Source organism: Gallus gallus, chromosome 1 (assembly GCF_016699485.2).
Source record: "Gallus gallus isolate bGalGal1 chromosome 1, bGalGal1.mat.broiler.GRCg7b, whole genome shotgun sequence".
NCBI classification, from domain to species: domain Eukaryota; kingdom Metazoa; phylum Chordata; class Aves; order Galliformes; family Phasianidae; genus Gallus; species Gallus gallus.
The window spans coordinates 25,270,551-25,276,568 of record NC_052532.1 but is presented as its reverse complement, the minus strand read 5'-3'; positions in this window follow the sequence as shown (position 1 = coordinate 25,276,568).

Sequence of the window (6,018 nt, the reverse complement as noted above, 5' to 3'; positions counted from 1 at the left end):
AGAGAGAAAGTAACCTTCTAATATAGCTTTTACTTTCTTGTGAGAGAAAACCATATGATTTTACAAAAATTAAAACACAAAATGCAAATAAATCAAAGCATCAAGATCAATGGGTGATCAGTACTCAGTGCATTAAAGCTGGACTCCTCACCTCAATTTACCTCCATCTACTTCACAGCAATTTTAACCACACTCCTCATCACCCTCCCCTAATGTAACTCAGCAACAATTGACTTCCCAGGAATGACCTTTAATTAACATTGGCATGAAATGAAATCATATTTCCTAGTTTTCACTGTTGATAGGAAAGATTATACTCTACTTTCTGGTAAATATTTGCTTGTGGAGGCTCATTGTGAAATCCGGTCGCTAACAGCCAATTGTCAGCTGAAAACTTTCTTCTCTTTTCTACACCTCAGATTATTTGCATGATCCTATTTACTCTGATTCCTTTGCAGTTTAAGTTCATTGGTAAAAGAGCACCTCAGACTAACTTCCCAAGAGGTCCATCAAGAGAAAGTCTGAGAACACAGCGTGGTGCACAGGGGGCAGCAGATGGAGATGTGTAACAGCTGTATGCTTCATGTGGGCTCTGCAGTGACACTGGAGGAGGCAGCTGCTGTCAATACGTTGCCCAAGGAATTTTCTCATGAAGTCCCATTTTCATATACTATTGCTATCCATCAGTGCTGAGGAAAGAAAGCTGAAGGCCGTCGCTGACAGCATCACTCTACCTGATGAGAGATTTCAAAACTATGGACTCAAAAGAGAGTTTCCCACCCAGGAAGCAATATGTTGGAGTTGAAATGGCTTACACGTACTGAGTCCACTTTAATAGGAGTGAATTATCCCAATATCTAAGAACCTGAAGAATTTAGGAAATATTTTACAATTGCTTTTTACTGAGGTAGGAAAGTATTGAATTCAGGAGCAGAATCTGTGGGCTTGTTCTTAAAACAAGTGCCCCAAGGCAAAAAAGCACGACTCACCTTTTCAGCTAAATTAAGGTATCCTTCCCTCCTGGGACACCACCACCGATGTTGTTACAGCTGCTTCCTTGTGGCACTTTCTGGGCCATTGTGTGTCCTTTTCGTACAGATCTCCTGAAATAGTTCTGCTGCACTTGTGATCAGGCTGACAGCGATCCCAGGGACACATGGTAGAGCAGCAGAGAGATACTGCGAACTGTATCAGCCAGTCTGGGTACATGGAGAATCCTGTCCGAATGTCTTAATAGGGCCCATCCATGCTTCTGGGCTGGCAATGCAAGTGTAGGGAGCCATCTCTCCAGGAGGAGGCTCCCAGCTCTACTGGTGCGAACGGGGATTTTACCTACATGCTGATGTGTAAATCGAGCTCTTCAGGCTCACCAAATCCTCCCCAGCATCTCACTGAGATGTGTTCAAAAAGCATTTACTCAAACTTATTCTTCTAGGTAGAAAATAGCACAGAAAGGATTAGAGAATCTTGGAGTTGAGTTGGAAAGCTCTAGGCTGGGAATCAGTAAACTGACATCCTGCAAGGGAAGATATTATTTATCCCCCTTTGTAAGACACGGAATAGTGGTGAAAACGGAAAGCTAGTGGAAATACTAACAGCCTTATGAAGTCTATCTATTGATGTTTTAGATCTTTTTCCCCTCTTTTCCTGGGCACATTAGCTAATGGATTGATTTCCCAAAACTCAAAATAATCAGCAGAAATAAGAATGGGAAGAAACTTTCACAGGAAAAAGAAAGGAAAAAAAGACACCTGATTGTTTGTTCAGTACGTTCAGTTCAATATTTCCTATGAAGCAGGCAGAAATCAGAAGGATGAGAAATACTCTGATAATACTTCCAAATCATTTTTCCATTTTCCACACCCATTCCAATGATTTCATGAGAGTGCTCATAAAAGATGCCTGGCAACTGGAACCAAGGAGCTACAGACTTTTTGTTCATTCTGTTTAAGAGTATGCACATCATATTGTAACCAGTAAGGTGTAACCAGTGAGATGGTTCCAGATGCAACTGGAACCAGGGAGACTGTAATCAGCGAGAGAGTGATCAAAATAAATATATTGAAATCAAGACATTAAAAATCATTTTCTATTTCATTTTATTTTATCTTATTTTAAATTTGTGTTGGCTGTGGAAATAATATATTTCAAGCATTCATAGCCAGCAACCGCAGAAGTGTCTGCAGTTGGTTGACCTCCAGCTGCTGAAGCCATTATAGCTCTAGGAGCTTCCTTGGATTCACAACCATTGAAAATCTCACCTCTTGTTTTCTTATATTCTTAAAGATAAATATATTGTTACAATGGTGAAGAGAAAACAAAGACTCTGGAGAAGACTGTAAAGATTTTTCTTTCTATCTTGCCAGAACAGCCAGGTGAAAGGATGTTTCACATCTTCAGCTGCAGTTCTTACAAGTTTTACTACTCTACCAGGTAGGCACGTTACTTCAAGCAATTAGTGTTGCTGCTTCTGCAACTAGTGCATGCTTTTTTTATTTCTGTGTGTGTGTGAATTTATTAATGCATATCACCTTCCTGCTATTGAAAATAGATAGGCTCTCAAGAAGGAAAAGTGATGGGCCTTCAGTTGATAAGTGGATTATGCAGTTTACAGAAACACTATTATAGAGCATGAAAAAAAATGCATTAAGTAGACATGCTTCTTTATCATAGAATCATAGGATGGCTTGGGTTGGAAGGGACCTCAAGGATTATACAGCTCCAATCCCCCTGCCACAGGCAGGACCACCAACCTCCATATCTAATACTAATCAGGCTGCCCAGGGCCCCATCCAACCTGGCCTTGAACACCTCCAGGGATGGGGCACCCACAGCCTCTCTGGGCATCCTGTTCCAGCACCTCACTACTCTCTTGGTAAAGAACTTCCCCCTGATATCCAGCCTAAATCTTCCTTCCTTCAACTTAAAACCATTTCCCCTTGTCCTGCCATTATCTACCCTCATAAAGAATTGACTCCCCTTACATACTACTACTACTCACTACTAAATTTATTGTCGTGTTTTGATGTATCTTACAAGACAGTAGAACTACCTAAAAGTTTCTATTCTGTTAAACTATTTGTCATTGCATTTAAACCCACAGAGAATCTGAAGGCAGCCAAGACTTCTTACTTCCAACAAAGCATTTCAGCCCATGTGACCTGATCTGTGCTTCTGGGTGTTAATCTGGGGCATTAGACCAACTTATATTTGGATGAGATTTGGTGTTACTTGCCATAGCCACAGAATGAGTGGCTAAGGGTCATTTCGGATCATCTCCTGCAAAGTGCCAAACCCAACTGCCAACGTGACTGGGCAAGGCTGCTAGGTAGCACACAGGGGAACAGGAAGACTCCAGGTATTGCCTCCTTGAGTCAGAAAGGGTGATCAAATAAAGTATTTAAGGATAGCCTGAACATAGTCCAAATGCCCAGGTCCAAAATGCAGGACATTTAGCAAACATTTCTACACAAAGCCCCAAAGTAACCTGTAATCTCAAAGCAGAAAAAAAGAAATGAAGAGAAAAAATAACATTTCAACTGTTGGTAGGACAGTGCAGCATACTGCTGAAGAAATTAGTGTTAGATCAACAGTGTCAATCGATTTGGCTCGTGAGGCAGCTCCACTGACTTCAGCCTAAACTGATGGTTTCTCCAAGGAATGAAACTCATTCCATGGCTTCTTTGAACAACTTGAAAGTATTAGAAGCTGTAAATATTTGAGAGGATTGCTTCTAAATTGGGCTTCTGAAAAGCGAACTGAGATCAGACTAATAACACTATGCAAGGAGGAGGAGCATGGAGGGGAAGTTCTTCAGCCAGATCGTAAGGTTTTTCAGCCACACCTGGACATTTCCTGGGGCATGTTGTTTGTCACCTGTGTGGCTGCATTCTTTACTTGCAGTTAAAGCTTGCTGGCCACTCAGACTTAAGTAAATGTTCGGCCAAAATCCTGATTTGACACCTACGGCTGTGATCCAAATGGAAAAATGATAAATAATGGTAGGTTTGCTTCTGAACAGTAGTTGTTAATATTTTTTGGAGATATGCCTTCTGTGAAATATTGCCAAACCAAACACATATGGCATGCAAACACAGATAAAGAACTTCATATCTTGCAGGTAATTAAATTGGGAAGGATATTTAAATAGTCGGTGTATCTAGAATAAACCAAAACTACCGTTATATAGACACAGAAAAAGTAGTTCAGGTTTGACAATTTTATTTTAGTCCCTTATTTTCTGTTCTGCAGCTGAGGGGATGCCACCTCAAGTTAGGTGGGCGTCAGGAAGTTGTAAAACAAATGATCAAAAGAACGAACGACTGATTAAACTGCAGAAAAGAACAGTCAAGATTAGAAATCTTTTTTTTTTTAATTGTTGCTATCACTAATAAGTGATTACACTAACTTATGGAACGTTAGGATTGAATGATTGGAAAGGCATTATAATCCCTCCTACACAATTATTTTTTCCTACCATTTGCTGCATAAAAATCCCCTGGAGAAAACTGGAAAACTTCAATTTATGTGTTTAAACACTTACAAGAGTCCCATCTGTGTGTTTTTGTTCATGACAACGATGCTGAGGCTTTTCCTGATTACATGTTGAGTTAAAAAAGCTGAGCATCCCATGTAGTTTCTTTCTTCTCATTCAAAGATGAAGAAAAAGAAGCAGCCTTATTTAAAAATCAGCAGAAGCAAATGATGACAAGTTTAGAAAACATGCATATACTGCCTGTGAAAGTTACTGAAATCCCTGGCATTTCTCATCTCCCAAGTGGGAAAGGCAGTGCTGCTGGTGCAGATTGTACAGTGAGCAGCGTGGCTTCACAGAGGTTGCCCATCACTTCCCTGGGGCTGAGAATGAAGGAACAGGCTGCAGAAACCACCAGTTCACAGTTAGCTTTCCCTTACTTCCCTCACTGATTTTTAGTTTTGGTTAGAAGCTCAACTTCCAGAGTTCACTGTGGTTTGTGTACGGCTCAACATTAATATTCTGCTAAAATGACAGAAAACGTATGATGATTATAGTTCACTGCAGATGAATTGCTGTGCCCTAAAACCTGCCGGGTGTGTGGATGAAACAACAAAAACTCAAGTAACGTAAGCCTCATCTACAGAAAAACTGTGGGTGTAGGAATCTGGAGCATTCAGCTACATAACAGTGGGAAGAAGGATGGTAAAAGCCCAGCAGGACTACTTGAAACCAGATGGAAAGATAAATTCTAGAGACAGAGGAGAGAAAGTAGAGCCATTACCTGGATCTGACAACATTTACCTGGCATTTCAGGAAGCAGCAGTGCCTGCAGCCCCCAGGTTTATGGTAGCATCCTTTGGGAGTATCCCTCCACCTTTGCATGACACCTACAACAGCTGCAACTTTCACAGGACTAAGCATCTCCATTCTAACTGTAAGGTGTTTTGGTCCTAGGAGAGGAGTGATTTCAACCTGGAGGTGATGTCCAAGCTTGGCTATTGTATTCCGCTTGGGAAATGGCTTGGCAGCAGTTGGCTGTCTGCACTGAGAAACACATCACAGCACTGCCACCACTCACAGGACCAGCATGCCAGCCACAAACAGGGCTCTGCACCCATAATCTGCTGACAAAAACTAGGTCCAGGGAGCTCAGAGCTGCTGCTCCTCTTGGTGGCTCAGAGGCAGGGTGCTCAGCTGTGCCTGGACACAGCATAGCAGCAGCACCCAAACGTAGGAAAAATATGATAATGGCAAATATGCTGCCAGCCAGGGGCAAGGAACGCCCAAAGAGGAGAGTTACTCAAGCCTGGAAATGACATTTTCTGCAGGAAGAGCTTTGAAGTGTCAGTAGTAAAAAGGAAGTGAGAATTTGACTTGAGCTTTTTTTATACTTCTAAAGTTCTCCCATGGGAGTTTTAGATAATATGTAAGAGTTTGGTATTTCAGTCATGCCATAAACTTCACATTAGCTCTGTAATGTCCTTAATTTTGGTTATTATTTTTATTCTGCAACATTTGTTCCTGAAAATGATCCTTTGAGG